This window comes from Lichenostomus cassidix, chromosome 19 (assembly GCF_008360975.1).
Source record: "Lichenostomus cassidix isolate B80296 chromosome 19, HeHo_3.0, whole genome shotgun sequence".
NCBI lineage: Eukaryota > Metazoa > Chordata > Aves > Passeriformes > Meliphagidae > Lichenostomus > Lichenostomus cassidix.
This window is the reverse complement of record NC_139499.1, coordinates 696,045-713,735: the sequence shown is the minus strand read 5'-3', so window position 1 is coordinate 713,735 and position 17,691 is coordinate 696,045. Positions and strand designations below refer to the sequence as shown.

Below are 17,691 nucleotides of genomic sequence, written 5' to 3'. Positions count from 1 at the left end.
TAGCAATTAAACAAAAGAAGAGAATCAGAATTGTAAAGGAATTCTGTGAATGTGACTTTTGAAATCCTACAACTTTTATCTGTCCTGCTCTGGGACAGCTGCAGGAGTAGAGTAATGAGCATGTCATGAAGAAAACTGAAACACCTCTAAGCTGTGGAGCCCCACACTGGAATTCATCTGTGTTTCCTTTTGACACATGGCGAAATGAGTCCCCTTTTCCCGGAATAACCCGAAAGCTGGCAGCTATGTGGGAGCCAAAGCATGATGGATTGCCCAGGCAGCTACAGTGACTCCAGTGTCAGCATGTAACAAGGCAGCTGGAATCCTTCGTTTTTCCAAATGTCCCCTCCATCTCCTTTGAGCTACCAGGACATGTAAAGCATATGAAGTGCAGCATGAATCAGGCCAGCTCTGCTGCCAGTGCTCGCTGCCAGCAGGATCTTCGGCTCAGACCTACACTCCTGCCGTTAATCTCCTTTGCACTCGGCCAAACACTCACAGCGGCTTTTCCTCACCCTCTCTCTGCTGAAAGCAAACTGTTCCAATTGCTGCTGAGGTGAGAAGGAGAGGACAGGGCAGGCTGTGCGTCAGAGGATCGAGTCAGCACCAGATGGGAAAACACACAGCCCTCGTCCTGCTGGAGTAAGGCTGGCCTCCCCGCACATTGCCATGGCAACCTCAGCCTCGGGGTGACAGTGCCGGCACCGAGGCCTGGCCTTATACTGCCTGCGAGGAAAGGGTTTGAGGCTCTCATTACCATTCCTTTTCCCCACAGCGCTGAACTTAGACCACCACTGAACTTGCTCACTGCTGTGGAGCACAGGCTGCAAGAGTCCTGTAAGCTTTTCTGGTTTTTTCATTGTAACAGTTTCCACTGTAATGTCCACACATGGCTACTACTACCACCACAAAAAAACCAAAAACCAACCAAACAAAAAAAACCCCAAACCCACAAAAAAACCCCACACAACAGAAGGATAAAAGCTAATTATAGTGGCTGGCAAAAAATGGTGGAGGCTCTCTCCATGCTGGCAGTAGTTCACTTGAGATGTGATTAATGCTGGGTAGTGTGGGCACAGCCAAAGCTTGTACAACCCTAGATAAATAATAATGAAGTTTAAAAAGATATAAGCTCCTTGAGTTAATAATTTTAACAGGCTGTGAGAAATATTGCTGTTCTCATGGTAACAGAAAAGCTGCAATTTCATCTCTAATTTGAGCATGCTTGATTATACAGTGTGCAGATATGGGATGTGTGGATATAATATGTGTGCAGATAGCTTTCTGATAAGAAGTTTTTTCTCTCTTCTTTAATTGAAGGCTTTTTAATGAAATGTTATTATTGTATATTTTGGGCAAACAATTCAAAATGGACTAATTAGCACTAAATACACCATTGCAAAGTGTAGTCAAAATTATTTGGAACTAAACTGGTATTGCTGCTTGCCACCCCTGTTTTCTGTATTAGTAAATGTCTGATACTGATGTATACAGGCACCTCTTAGGACTCTATGGCAGATTCTGAATGCATTTGCATCTCACTGGTGGTTGCATTTGTAGAGTTTTATTCATTAGACAAGAAAGAAATGCATTCACTGGTCCTCATCTCTGTTCTACAATGTGTGCTCAAGTTTTGAATAAACACCTCAAGAACAAAGACTCTCAGAGGTCAAAACAGCCCAAGGATTTGGACAGTCAGTTTTTCCTTTTGTGGCTTTGACCAAGATATCAAGACACACAAAGATATCGAGTCTCATCCTTTCCACAGTAATTCTGTAAAACATATACAAAGTGCCTAAATGTATGCTGCAGGTGCAAGGCTGAGAATGAGACTCTCAGAAAACCAGCAAGAATTAGACCTGCGGTTCTTTGCACTTTTGAAAGTGTTATCCGTGGTTCTTTTCAGTTTATAACAATGGCTTAGTCACGGAAGCCAAATGACAGCACACATAATGGAAGTAGTTTGGGTATCTTCACAAAAGCGTCTCCATGGACTGTTAATCTTAAACCATCTCCACTGCTCATTTTTTTCTATTAAAGTTCTATATTCAGGTTTATTATTCTCTATTAGTCTAAGAACATTTAACTGCCTGATACCAGGGCAGCTCCGAAGCAGTTGCAAAAATATGAATTAGAACTTTGCTTATAGGAAAACATGCAACCTTGCCCCAAATGGATGTGTACAGGGATTAAACTGGGACCCCAGCTACCCAGGGGTAGGAGTGGATGCATGGGCCTGAGGAGCCTCCCGCACTTGAAGGAGCTGGAGTCAAGCATAGAGGATGAGGAGGAAATCACCATTTTCAGCTCTTTGTTTTTATCTTTCAGCATAGGCAGATTGACATGTGATGAAACAGACACATTTCACAGGTAGCTTTTCAAAGGCTGTTCATTCAGAATCATTAACCTGGCTGAGATCTTTGCATTCTCCTCTCTGCTAGTTGAATGTTTTCATAGGAGCAATTGGTGGTGGTTCACATATCCTTAATGCTGCAAAGCTAGCATTTTAATTTATCCTAATTCAGAACTAAATTGTCTTGCACTGTTGGCTAATTAAATGTTCAAAGAAGTGATAAATTAAGCAGGTTGATCATTACAACACAAGTAATTAGTCAGTCCAACTGAATCTAAGCCTTGAAATCCATATTCCCTGAGATGACAGAAACTTTGGTGATATGCAAGAATGCAAAGTATGCATCAAGGTTTAAGATGAAAAAAATTCCTTGAATATTTCATGTTCCCATGAAGTTTGAGATTTCAGACTGTTTCTCTTGTGCAAAAAGGAATTAGTTTTCTGGTGCCACTAAGAGAAGATGAAGTTGCAAGACAGTACCTTGAGATGCTGAGATTTGCAGCTAGTATCCTACAGGATCTGACAACTTCCTGTGTTACACACACAGGAACACACTTGTTTGTGAAAACAGGTATGAGTAGGACAAACAAAAGCACAAAATCTTTAACCAACCTCTCTGACATTCGTTAAATTCCTAAATAGGCAGTTATAAATGTGACATTTTGTGGCAGGGAACTTCCATTCACTAAGGTTTTCATACACTGTTTTACTGAACGTTCTCCCTGGGGCCATATTATCTCAGATCTAAAGACCAAAATGTTTGTTCTGAAAATCCCAGACTCTCTGTGCACCTGCTCAAATTCTCCAGACAACTTTCTGCCAGAAAAAAATTAAATCTGTACAATTCATTGTCACGGCAGCTTGATATTCCTCCTGCTATTCTAGCCAAGTGCTCCTTCGTTCTCCCACATGGAGAAGGTGTCTCAGGAAGGGACATGTTGGCACACAGTTCAGCAGCACCACATGGCTGGGGACTATCTGGAATGTGAAGCTAGGGATGGTGTGCCTGGGACAGGCCATGCCACCTTGCAGCTGAAAACAGGAATAAAAGCTCATCAGGAGAGGTACTGAGATGGTTTAGTGAAAGCATGTGGGGGACCTTGTCCCGTGTGTGCAATCATATCCCTGTCTGTTAGTAGAGTTGTCTCTTCCTTTGCATTTAGGATAGTTAGATTTGAGATCTCCAGTCTTCTGCAGTGGCAACAACAAACAGCAATTCCTAACAGTGTCTCTCAAGGGTAAATTTCCAGCGCAGACTTCCCACAGGCTGTTTCTCAGCTATCCACAGGGGGTCTGGTGTGGAACCAACACTTAGTGCTGCTGCACCAGATAAACTACTCTGTCTTCTGCCCACCTCTTCTAGAGGTGATAATAAGTTTTAAAGGTCTTCTGCGTGTCTGCCCTGAAGAAAACGTTTTGTCATGGCTTTTCAGTTTATCTATTATTTCCTTGTGTCATGGGTTATAACTTGTTTCCCAGACTTCTACTTGTTTGCTGAATCAGCTGGTATTTCATATTGCAAATGATGCTGTTCAAATTGAGGCTTCTATAATATTCCAAGCTCTTTTTTTTCCCCCCTTTTCTGAGCTCTAATTGGTCTAGTTGGATAATGTTAATAATTTCTGATCAAAACTGCTTAATAAGCATGTCAGGTCAATTAGTGAGGCCCTCTGGAGTATAAGATAGTGATTTTCTTTTCTTTTTTAGTTATCACGTAGGCAATCCGTTGTTACACATTTTATGTTTCTAGAGCTATCCCTGAATTAATGAAAAGTTAACAGACTGGGATGTAAGAAAATGCTTCATAAACATCCACCAATATCTTGCACTGGGGATCACTGGTACCTAAAATGCTGCTTTAATGCTTCAGCATTGAAATCAATCTTGAAATCAGAGTTCACAGCCTCACAGCTGGCCCACGAGGGGATGAGCACCAGGAGAGCCATGTACTGCCCTGAGCCCAAGGGATGCAGGTAAGAACAGGGAAAGGTGCAGCCATGAGTGTTGTCCCTTCCTGTCCATAAAAAACATATAATAGCAATTTCCCATCTGTGGGATAATAAGGGATAATAGCAATTTCCCATCTGTGAGATCCATTTGAGTAACCCTTCCTAAAATATTGAAGGGCTGCTAAATGTTGTTATATTTACTTCTTGCAGATAACTTCTTGTAATACTCATTTATAAATACAGAAGTCTGTAGATTGCACTGGCACAGAGGATGTCAGAGAAAAGCTGTCCACAGATTTAAGTTGGTTTGGGTTTGGTGTTTTTTTTAGTATTCTAAATACTTGATTTATTTTAGTGAGTGTTGGTTTTCATCAAACCATCTTTCTCCTTAATTGAGCTAATAACTTTAGTGCTATCCTCCTCTTTGTTTAGTCTGGCAAGCAATTTCCCAGCCTCATCTCCCATCTCGTATATCCACATTTGATCTGATTATTAGCATTTAATCTTCAGCAAAATTTGGTGCATGATATTCAAGCCCAGCCTTCTTTAAGGAAGTAATACTTTCTGATGTGCTGGGTGTCACACATCTCCTTTGTAAGGTAACAATTTTATCTAATGTTACTGCAAGTTATTTTCTCTCCATTTTAGTTTCCCCCCTCCCCTTTTCTAACTGGCACATGACCCTGCATGAGAAGGTTTAAATGAGGATGGTTCTGGAGTAGTCGGGTGGGTGATCAGCTGTCTTGAGCAGCCACATGCACACACAGTGCCAGGTGTGTCCCTGCTGGGGTCCCTGCAGCCTGAAGCACAGGCACACCCTGGGCAGCAGAGGCAGGATGGGGAACAGAGGCGTTGCTGAGTACAGCAAACCACAAAGACGGGATTTCCGGGCCAGCACAGACAAAACCTTTGGTGCACACATACACATACAAATCACCTTTTGTTCATAAACCTAACTGGAATTACACATCATCAAGACAGACTATTCAGAGCTTAAAACCATTTAAATCTGGAAAAAATCGAGAAATGGCAAGTGATCTTATATAGCCAAGAAGTCATATCCAGTGTGGGAGTACAGTGAACAGTGTTACCATCGGGCTGTTACTGAGACAACTGAGCAACCAGTGTCACAACGCCTTCTTCACTTGTGCAGACCTTTCTTTCAGTTATTTCCAGCTAAATTCCTAGGGATCTGTTCTAAGCTTTTCCCAGATGCAGTTTGGCATTCCTTTTGTTTGCAGCTGTAAGCAAACCTGAGAACTGGTGATGACCAGAGGTACACAGCTGCTGCACTGGCTGCTGTTCTCTCGCCCTGTCTCAGGGGAGGATTTTGCTGCTGTCCCTGTGGCTCACCTGCCCCTCATCCACTCCCCACTTTGGGAATCAAGGAGCCGGATTATCAGGAACAATATTTTAAACAGTAACAGCCTGGTTGAACATTCCTTGTTTTGATAAATCAAGACTTAAAACTTGCTAGAAAATAGCTCTCAAAAAGAATGCTTTGCTATTGTGCTTTTCCCATGCATGCCAAGTGCCATTATCTGTGAAGCCACTGAATGGACTTTTTCTGTTTCTAACTACAAACCTATCACTATGTGCATTCACTGTGAGTGTCAAACACTAAATTATTTATCATTAGTCTTAGGTGCTTCATGTATGTCACATAATTAACCTATCAAATTAACAGGGAAGAGGAGTTGAAAAAACATGACATTCTGAGCTCAAAGTCTTCTCTACACAGCATGAAAATGGAAGACAATTGAATTTAACATTTAGGTCTTCTTAGTTCAAACATTTTCTGCATTTTATTAAGAAAATATGTTTCCTTTGGGTCTCATTTATGGCAATATTTAAATACTATATTTTTCTATTATATGCAATTATGTTTAAGGGACCCAATGAACAAACTCTGAAAAATAGAGTACTGCTCCTTATCTTCACACTGCATGAGTTTGAGAGTGTGGGGTGTTTTTGTTAGACTTTTGACAAATAGTATTTTTAGTCTTGTTTCTGAGGGATGGGATGTTGGGAGGGGTGTTTAATTTCAGAACTGATTAGGACTATGAATTGGTCATTTTGGGACTTGATTGCTAGCAGCTGAGACATTATGGTACATTCTGCAATGGAAAGTCTGAAGTAGCTGAGGGAAAATTGCTCCTAGTGATTAATTACACCTTTGCTCTATACATCCTCCAGGCAACATGCTCTGAAAATAGTGTATGGGGGGTGTGGGCTGTGCAGCTGGGCTCTGCTGAGAGCAGGGGGCTGTGTGCTCCTCAGGCACCTACAGAAGAGCGAAGAAAATCTTTGCCAAAGATGTGGGAGATGCACCTTTCCTTTCCAACAAGGAAGCCTATGGCTTTCCATCTTGGATACCCCTGTAGTGCTTATTGTTGTACTCACAAATTGCTCTCATCAACTTGCAAGTGGCCTCCCTCTGCTGGGTGACAAAATCCACAGCAGAACTTGGGAGATGAGCATTCTTTTCTAATTGTTTTGGGTTTGGTTTTTTTTTAATGCAAGGAACTAAAGTAGATACTTTTCACACAAAGCTACAGTTATTCTGATGGAAATGCAGGAGGATTATTGAGGAAGCTGGATGCATTTGACCCTTAGAGCTGGTGATGCAAGTATAGTGACTGGGCTTTCTCTTATTTAACATGCTGTCATACCAGTGTTGTGGTTTATGCTTCAGTGTGATTCCAACACCTCAGGGATGCTGATGAAACAGAGGAAGTTTATGTCATAGCAAATCCTGGTGCTACAGTTCCTCACCACAGGTGACAGAGCCCAGCTGGCTGGTCAGCTTGTCACTAGTCGATCAACCTGTGTGTGCACAAACATGTCCTGAAATGCTTCCGGAGCTTCTTTCTAAGTCCTTCACTCCAGTCTGACTGCAAGCAGCTGTGACAAAAGCAGCAGCATTATCTCAAGAATAAGTGAGTCTGTAACTGATAAGAAAGCTGCCAGTCTGAGATGGCATCCTGCTGGCCCCCTTGTGATCCCACGTGCTGTGCACTGGAATCAGTCTGTTTCCGAGTGCAAACACACTCTTCTGCCACAGGCGAGCCCAAACCTGCTTGTGTGAGGGATGAGAGAGCTTCAATGCCATGCACCAGTTGTTACTGTCCCACGTTTATTACTGTTAATTGCAAGGTATTGTTGAAGCACAAGTGATGGCAATCAGCGAGGAAATTGCCAAAGGACTCTACAAAGGCTAATTCTGTCCTCAGTTAAAACAATGTAGAGCAAACCCCAACTCTTTCTAGTAGCTAGGAAGAATTTCCTCTAGTGAAAAAACAAATAGAAGCAGGATCCACACACATCTGAAGATGTGGCTCAGTAAAGGCCTAGACCATCCATTACAAAATGAAGGTGTTCCTAATTACAGAGTTTGGTGGAAACCTCTGCCTCATACAGTAGGAAGAGGAGAATTCAAACCCACAAAAATGTTAAGCTCTGCAAATGTAAGGATTTGACAGGCACGAGATGGCTCACCGTGTCTGGGGTTTTGCACACAAAGCTGTATTCAAACAGAAGGAAAACATCTTTTTTCTCCTTGAAAAACAAAATGTCAGTGAAGCATTGTGGATTTTTGTTTGGGTTTTCATTTTTGTTTCAAAGTGTTTATTTCCTCTAAGTGTGTTTGTACAAAGTTCCAGGCACAGATTCTCTAACTTTTTATTGAAGTCTTCACAAGAACATTCTCTTCAACAATGTATCTAAAGACATTTTGATGTGTAAAAGCTCATGAAGAGTGGTTAATGTGATAAAAGCAGAAGCTTGAAGCAATGACATCTGAAGAGACTCTGTCTGAAGATCTTGAAATCAGATAGAATAAAGGGAAGGCTAAAATGACAAACATGTTTGATCTTACGTACTTAAACAGAAAATCATTTCTGAGCCCTGTCTTTTCCTATAAAGGAGCTGATGAATGTCTCAGATTTAGATACATGTAGCTATATTTGCTACTGAGAAAATTACATACTTGCCCTTTTGCACTAGTACTGTAGTTTGGCAGTTTATTGATTTAAAAACTCAAATCATCCACTTGATTCCTCCTCCCCTCTCTGCCCAAAAAAGTACTCAAGTGGAAAACAGAAGCTGGCTTTCTTCTACAAGGAAGGAATTAATTTCCTTAGGGAAAAGCAAAGAAACGCCTCCAAAAATGAAGTACTGAGATGATTTTGGGTCAAGTAGAGAAGCGCAATGCACACAGAAGTCAGCTGTGGAGTCAAGTGCAGTCACTGCAATGCAACTACACCATTTACAGGGGAAAGGGCAAGTAATAAGGGTGAGAAAAGACAATTTCTGTGGCATTAGACCTGCAAATTAAGGGACAATAGGAAGGAATTATATGGTGTGAGCCCTAAACCTCTTATTTTTGTATTCAAGTCTGGAGCTCACAGATCAAGAGAAGTGGAGAGCCTGGTAATGAGGAGGTAATGATAATCATCCTTAAATCCACTGGACATGAATGGCATGGACAAGATGTGGCCTAGAGCCTTTCCTTTAGAAATATAGGCTCTGTCCATGCAGAATTGAAGGAAACTGAGCATTTGCTCTTATTTTGAAATACTTCTTCCTCCAAGCCTATAAGACATGTAAAGACTTTAAAAATGTTTCTTTACCTAAGAAAACGTATTTTTTTGTCTGCATTCAGGAGGTTCCTAGACCAACCCCTCAAGCTATGGAAAGCTTTTAGTATATCATGGCCCTGATTCAGTAAAGCATTTAAATAGTCACTTTAGTGTAAGTGCACCATTATATATACAGCTCTGGGCTCCACATTCAGGGGCAAGGTGGCCTTGGAACCTTTAAACTAAATAAAGGTGCATTAGAAAAATTCATGTCTAATAAAAGATACACTGTTCCTTCATCTTCTGAGGTGGTGCAGAGAGAAGTGCAGCAGGCTGGGCATGCAGTCTGTAGTTCCTGCCCTACCTGGCACACAGAGCAGCCCAGCTGGTGCTCTCTGCCACTCTCCCCTTCCCAGAGCTGCTCAGCCCTCACCACTCCGCGAGGACCTATGGTTTAGCTTTGCTTTGCTACTGCCTCCTCTGTCCAAAGCCAAGACATGTTCACTTCCACATGTTCTCCTGAGCAAGTCACTGATGTAAATGCAATGTATCTGCATTAACAAAATCTCTAATTTCATGCAATAAATACTGCTAAAAAGAGTAAGGAGAAAGCATCACCTCTAGATCAATGAAGGTTGGAAACCTAAGCCACCATACATGGGCTCCAGTCTGCAGAGAGAAGCAGTTTGAGTACTGTTTTAGAGATGCTCTAATTCCTTATGCACCCACATCTCTGATATTACACTGAAGTTACACTTGAACATACAATATTTGCATTCCACTTGCTAATTCACGTTGCTTATTCTCTCTAATCTTGACATCACAGCACAAATCCTTTTCATGCTCTATTTCCCATGCAGTGTAGCTTCCTTGGTTTGTAAGCAACATTATTTTTCCCATTAAAGTTAATTTTTATAGTAGACTGTGGACTGGCTTTCTCTCACATCCCCCACTTTCCAGGAGGATCTACACAAACAAAAGTCAAAGGAATTTTTATGGGTTATTGAAAAGGTACTAGTAAATTCTGGTCTTTTTTTTCTAAGCTGGTGAGAGTTAGTTGTTACATTCACAGGATTGTGGACAAAACTACTTCTGACCAGCAGACAATCAAAGTAGACAAAATGCATCCCATTAGAATGTGAACATACTAAGGAATCAGCTGAGGAAGAGGAGAGAGGCTGGCTGCTGAAGGCAGCTGTACTCCTTCATGGATAAAATCAATGCAAAGGAAGTAAATATGAATTTATAAGAGATATAAAGGTGATACGGGAGCAAAAGAAAGGCCCATAAGGAAAGTAGAATGAGTCTGTGGATCACCATAAAGGGTGTGATTTGCCCCAATTGAGCCCGGAGACACTTCCGAGACAACATCAGAGAAGTGCTTATTTGCTTTATTCAGTGCACCAGGTGTGGGGAGTTCACTCCTCAAACACAGCTCGGTACCTCTAAAGACCCAGTGTTATAGGTAAAATTAATGAATATTTATTACATTCCCCAGGATAGGAGTCGTTATACAAATAATTTCTTGGAAGTAATTAATATCATTAGCATGTGCACCATGCATGCTCTGAATGTCCTGGTGGTCTTTAGAGACCCCCAAAGACCCCTCCAGGATGAAGGTCCTAGTAGTCTTCATCACAATGCACTTTTCACCTTTCTCTCTGGAGCATGCGCAGTCTTTCATGGGATGATTCAGCAATTGCTGTGCTGGCTTCAAATGGATTCTTGTCCCTCTTATCTTGATAAGATTAAGGGAATCCTGTGTTTCTAGGTTTTAGAATTCACATATTCTGTCTCTCAATAGCTAACTTGAGTTACCTATTTGACCACTTCTTTCTCAGGTGGCACAGATTTTGCAAGGTACCTTTTAATATGTGTGGTGTGCCCAAAAAAGCCATGTAATTCCTTGGACTTCGCTGGCTTCGTGACACTTCCTGTAGCTGTAATGCAGGCCCATTTTTTTCCAAACAAAGCTTAATGTACCTAACCTAGATCAGCATATGTGTTTCAGTAAAAAGCTGTCAGCTGACCCTGATGAACACTGAAAAAAATATCCACTCCTTCAGTATTTGTTTGTTTTCTGTGACATGCACAACGTCACATCAGAACTGGTAGATCTGACCTTGTCCTGGCATGAGGTCTGGTTTGGCACCCAGAGAAAGTCATGTTGAGTCAAGGCTCATTCACTAGTTTTGTATTTGCTGACTTTGCACTAAGAAATTATTTCAGGATCGATTCTATTTTCAGGATTTCAGGATCCTAATTCTATTGCTGGGAATACACAATACACACCCTGCAAAATGCTGTAGGAGAAAACACAGTCTGTGCTCTGTGGTTCAATTTAGACCATCTGTGATGATAAATCTTTCCAAGCTGTATTTTTGCTGCTGCTATCTGACATCTTTCTGTGCTGGGGTATGAGTTATGTAACAGTGATTTTCAACAGATATCAACAAAAGTGACCTCAGACTCAGCAGCACCATAGCTCTTTAAATTATGCCTTGTCTGTGTGCATGGGCACATGCAATAGTAGTTCCTATATGTCCACTTTTATTCCCTCAGTGTTTGCTTTCCACTCATACAGGAAACAGTATGGGTTTTCATTTTGGTTGTCAGGCAAAAGGTTTTATTTCTCTTTCTGTTCCTTGTGCAGGAATCCTTCTAGACATGTAATGAGACAGCTGCAATGCATTTTTGCATAGCTTCTAATGAAAAACTCTTCATGAACTTTATTTTTTGTTGCATGCAGGGGCAAGGAAATACTCAGTGTTATTGTTCAAGTCCACTTTATACAATATCCTCAAGAGGTGCTAAATGGGTGGAGTTCATGAGCCTTAACAGCAACACATGCTTTGAATGGCTGCTCATTCCCTCTGTCTTGTCTCCCATGTGCTCCAAAGTGGTTAAAACTATGGCACAATAGAAACTGCTTCTGGTTTGTGTCTGAATTCCTGCAGAGTCATGCTGTGGTCATTGGAGGTGCAGAACCATTGGATTAGTCCTCAAAGAACAGAGACTGTATCTGTAACTTGCCGACACATGAAATCAGGTTTGAAAGTATCTCTTTAACTGTCCATCTGTTGAGAAAAATAAAGGGCCCCAATGCAAGGCTGGGACTCAGCTGCACAAATGTCACTCCAGACATTCCTTCAGCTGCCATTTCAGACCAGCACAGCTCTGTCACAAATCCTGCGCTCCATCCATTGGCCTGTTCTGGATGGCTCTGGGTTTTACGCAATTGAAGTTCAACTTTCAGGCCTTTGTACTGAGTTTCTGGCTCAAGTCCATCTGCGGCTCACAGCAAATCTCTTGATTCCTCTGCAAGACACAGATAATGATAAACAGCAGGAGGCCCAGAGAAGAGCAGGAACTACTCCATGTACATCTGAATCCCAGCATAGCAGGGCTTCAGCTTCAGCTGATCCTCATGCACTGGTAGTTCTTTCACCTCCCTCTCCAAGCTGTCCTCATACTCTGGCCAACAGAGCAGCCTGGAGGCATTTCAGGGGTGGAGACTGGGTATTTTAACGTGGTGTTTCTGATTTAGGCTAAGAAGCTTAAGCCATTCTGGGACACATTATTTGCTGCTGCATGCTGAGATCATTGCCACTCCATAGCAGCAAGGTTAGTGCTCATTCAGACCTTATACAGATGTTTTTCTCAAAATTGCTGAATCTTCCATTTGTTCACCTCCTGTTCTCTGTGGTACCACCATCTGTGTACCAAGTGGTCTATAGTACAAAGCCATGGGTTTTTCCTTCTGGAAAAAGATTATGGGTTCAACTGTCCTATTCCCTAGACTGAACCATTTTCTGCACAATGGTGAGCTGAAGATGGTTTTATTTTACTTGACTTCAATATTGTATCCTGGCTCATGAAAGGACATACAAAGAATTAGTGTACTTATCTTTTCTGGGCACTGATGAGAGCATCAGTGCCCTGAAAAGATAAGTACACTAATTTTCCCTTTTTACCTCTCTGTCACTAATTTAGAATAACAAAATGCATAATTATATTGCAGAAATTTCTAGTCTTTTATGTGCAGCACTTAAAATGTTTTGTTCTCTAACCAAAAGATTTTTTTCAATATTTATACTCTAGATGCTTTTTATGTGTCTTGGACCCCACAGACTCCCCAATAATTCCTTTCAAGAGTCCTTATTTCTGAAACTACCTTTGTGTGGTTTCATTTCACACTGTTCTCCAGAGTACATCTTCACACAGTTGTCTGCTTTTTCTTTTTTTTTAAATTTTATTTTATTTTTATTAACAGCAGTGCTTAGAGTTTAACAATCTCAGATTGTATTTTACTGGGACAACATAGTATGAGCTTCAACCAAGCCATTAGAATGCTTTGGATAAGCTGTGTTTTCTCTGTCAGGTATCTTTCCAATCTCCTTGAGTGGGGAGGAGGGTGGGTGTGACAAAAATGTGATGAGCTGGGACAGCAAGGTCACTTTGGGAGCTTCAGTTTGAAGCATGTAGAACTTTGTGCTTCATAATTCACTGAGCTGTAGCCAGTGCAGGACAGGAGATCTCTGCCACAGCTGATTTTCTGGAGAGCACTCCATTTAAAAAATGAGCTGGAAAACCATGGTCTAGCATAAGGTTAAACTATTCCAATGAAAATGGACAAATGAAAACTTATCTGCCAGGTTTGGCTGACAATCCTGAGCAACAACCCAGGGAGCAGAATGCCTTTAATTCAGGCAAAGACAGGCCAGTGTCTGGAGACTTTTGGAGTTGTAATGGTAGAGCAGATAAAAATGGAGAGTTATTCTCTACTGCTTCTTCCTGTAAAAAGAGACCAAGGCAGGAGAGGAATTACATCCTAAATCTCATTGCCATGGACAAATTCAGGGTCAGGAAACCAGTCTCTTGCTGGGCTGCTCCACCCAGGGGGCCTTTGAGCTGCGGCATTCCATAGAGCAAGAAGAGCCTGACTGGTGGATGTGAGGGCTCTGCTGATCATCAGGAAGGATGGCTTGTATCCACAGGCAGTGTGCTGGAAACAAGAATTTTTCATGGGAGTGTTTGTAGTTTACAATTTAACACAAACCCTGTTAAAGGACAAAAGCGGTGTGTGATAGCCCAGAAACACTGTGCACAGCAACTTTGGGTGTTTATTTATGAAAACAATACAGTGTGGTTCCAAGGGGAACTGATCAAGTTGCATAAAAGATTTAAGAGTCCATTCTGTAGCTCTAATAACGCTTTTAGCACTTTCTCAGATCCTTTCTTATACTCCAGCATAGCAGCTTGTGCTGGCTTATCTTTTGGACTATAAACCATTTTATGCCTTCAGTATTTTGGAAGTGATATCATGATAAAATACATTTATTAATAAAATAATACACACATATTCTGTTTGGAAATGTGTTAAATCTGTTTTTGAGAAACTAACTGTTTGTGAAGCTATTAGCACAGTACTAGTACTACCCTGGAATATCACTCTAAAAGTGATGGCAGGTTCTTGTTAACAAGTAATCCTGTTTTAATACAACTCTGTTGAAAAATTCATAATAAAAAAATCATGTTCAAGAAAAAAGATATTCCTCTCAGTTTAAGCAATTTTATTTTGGTTTTGAATAATTTGATTTAAAGAGTTCTTAAAGTTTTTATGAAATTGAAACCTTGGGGCAGGTCTTTTTTCATTCTTCTTTAAAAATACACCAGATATTTAAACTAAACCAAGGCTTTTCTAAATGTTCATCAGGCAAATATGCTAAAATTAACAACTCCAATGAAACATTTAAAATAATAATAATAATGGAGCAGGGTTATACTGTCCTGAGTTCATGTAAGCAGGTTGCATCCTATGGGAGCATGGATTCAAATGTGCAATCTCAGGGCATCATTCCTGGGAAGGGAATTCAGGCACTGCGGCTGCTGGGGAGAGTTGGCAGAGATACCCAAGCTTTAATAGGTACATGAGCAATAACTCCTGCAGTGCTTAGGAGAAAGCAATTTCATTTAGGACTACATAAGTTTTCAGTTTGTTAATTAGGTTAAGAGAGGAAAAATAACATTAGGAACTTCCACTGGAGTTGTATTAGCTTCAAAATTGCAAAGAAATTGAAAGAGTGTTTATGTTATCCAGTAACTTTGGCAATCAGCTCTACTTCTGAACCAGAGCCCCAGAACACTTAGATATGTTTTCTTTCTTTTTTTGACTTTCCTAATCATTTGCTTTTCATTAAAATTTCTCAAACATCTTGTGAAGTAGTTATCCAAATATGTAACTTAGAATTATTCTGAAATCTGCCATTTTAGGAAGCATTTATCAGAGTAAATGCACTCAGCGCAGGTATCCCAGATCATGTACAGGAATTACCCCAGAGAAACCCCAGGTAGCTTAAGTTCTTTTTGAAAATGTCAGGTCCCACTTCAGAACTGATTGTGCATGACCAGTCATCCTGTCAGCTTTGGGTGGGACCCTGGGAGCAGCCCTTAGCAGGATCTCCAGCTCCCAATAACTGGTGAGAGTCACTGAATCTTTCTGAAAGACTTCAGGCGTGTGGAGGATCCATCAGGAGTATTTTTGATAATGCAGACAGGAGTTGAGTGTAAATCCAGAAAACAACTTCTCTCAGAGAAGTTTTATCAGGTTCAACAGAGATGAATCTACTCCAAAACAAACACATACACACACACACACACACACACACACAGAGGAGAAAAGCCTGGAAAAGTGGCCTTTGAATTCTCATCTGAAGATCCTAATCAAGACAGGGAGAAAGTGTGTGTGTTGTGGAGAAAGTGTGTTCACAGGGGAAAACACTTTTGTTCATCTATTCCTACCTGGAATTTAAGGGTTTTGGATCATTTCTGAAAGTAGCCAAGAATTTCTAGCTCCCCTTTTTGGGGAAAGAAGGACCCTGTCCTTGAATTCTAATCCACTGAAGCAACAAAGCTGGCAAGTGGCTTGACCTATCCCTTGCTTATGAACACTTACACCTGCTCTTTAAAATGCTTTCAGACCCAGGTGGTTGAATGTGTCCAATTTATTCACCACAGGCCAGGTAAACACAAGTTTGGATGAAGCATCAAAGACTTCATACACAATTCTAATCATTCCTAGCAGATAGATTCCGTATCTCAGCATATTTCTGTAGGCACTTAGCCTCTTTCTGAGGTTTCTACTTCCAGAAGCCCAACTTCAGGGGTTTAAGTGTTTGCAGTAGATGAGCAAAGCATTAGTTTGTCTCAAATGCATGTCAAACCACAAGAAATAGCACCACCTTGGTGTAATCCCTGTCCCCTTGCCCTTTGCTGGCAGCTCTCAGGTTTGTTACCTGGCCAGGGACCAGGCAGGGCTTGAAGCTTTTGAACCAACGGGCATGGGCAGTCTCAAACCAGGGCAGGTAGGGTTTGTCTGGAGACAGGCATGAGAAGTTGTCCCCTTCAGAGGATTCTTGGCTCTTTGTGGCCAAGGGTCCTTCTGGGCTGGGTTTGATAACCCATTGGGACCATCATAGGGGAAGCAGTCCTGGTGCAAGCCTCTTGTCACCCTCCTTAGGGAAGCAGAAGGCAGGAGAGGAGGAAATTCAGGGAAAAGTTTGAGAAACTTCTGCTCTGACCTCAGGATACAACCTCCCTTTTCTGTAGCATGTCAGAGCAGGTGCTGAGCCAGGTGGTGGGGCTACAGAACATCCTGGTGTGGATAAACAGCCTCACTCACACCACAGGGCCCTCACAGGATGTGCCACACCAGCATGAGGTAACTCCTTGCACACACATGGTGGGCATAACAGCCTCCAGCTCTACTTACCTTTCACTTTGGCTCTGGGCCCTGCTTTCCCCCACCAGCTAAGGGCTGCAGAGAGCAGGGGGGAACCACAGCCCCAGTGTTTGCTTCCCCAGATGCAGGGGCTTGTTCCAGCTGCTGCCTGATGCAGCTCTGTTCTGAAAGAAACTGCCGCAGTCACTCAATGATTTTGCATATAGAGCCAGCTTCTGATCAGATTTTTTACCTGGAGGGGGAAGCAAAGCAAAATTCTGGTGAATTAAATTACCTTCTGCTGCATACAATTATCTGGTGTAACACGGCTCGGCAATAACGTTCATGTTGCCATTAATGGAAAACACTTCACACTGCACTCCAGAGATTTTGCTGTTGTTGTTTCCTTCAGTATGGAAGTGATCCATTCAGATTGGAGCTGCCTGAACAAAGCCTAGGGGCTCAGACACCACCAGCAAAAGCTCTCTAAGTATCTCTGTCTTACTGTGTAATCTCTCACTGACTTGAAGGAAATGTGCCAATTGTTGCCGCTATCAGGCTCTGTGTACATAAAACACACGCTCAGCTGAGTGGCCCGATGAGGCAACATGATTTATTTGCTGATTTACCTCAAGTAAATCATGATAATACTTCAACAGGATTTTCTTGGCTTCAACAAAATGTGTCAAAGCATTTTTAAATAGAACATTTAATCCATGCCTCACTCCCTTGAGTCATGAAGTAAAGAATTAAAAACATGACTATGTACTATGCGGGTAGAAGTCAGAAAATCCTCATTAAATACTTGTAGGGGAAAGTGAGGCATTTTCCAGATGCTCAAAGATATCTCAGGGTTTCTAAATAAGAGAAATGAAAGCTTGCCTTGGAAACTTTTGGTCATCTTGAAAACTAAATTGAAACATACTTTATAAGAATAATAATTATGCCAGAGGACCAGAATCAACATTTCATCCTATCATTACACCCAGACTGCTTCCATCAAGCTGACAGGCGCCTGTACACCTCTGAGGTAAAGATGGTTGTAGTGCTGACAGCAGAATGGTGACACTTGACTGACAGACAACAGAA

The 17,691-nt window shown here is 41.6% G+C and overlaps 1 long non-coding RNA gene across 3 annotated transcripts in view; it reads left to right on the top strand.

The window, feature by feature from the left end:
• Positions 1 to 446: 446 nt before the first annotated feature.
• Positions 447 to 17,691, top strand: part of LOC146428918 (uncharacterized) — a 38,996-nt gene continuing 21,751 nt past the window's right edge. For 2 of the 3 annotated variants that reach the window (XR_014855736.1, XR_014855734.1), the window contains exon 1: positions 447 to 837. This is a non-coding gene — a long non-coding RNA (uncharacterized LOC146428918). The remainder of the gene's footprint in view (positions 838 to 17,691) is intronic. The other variant, XR_014855735.1, reaches the window with a different exon arrangement.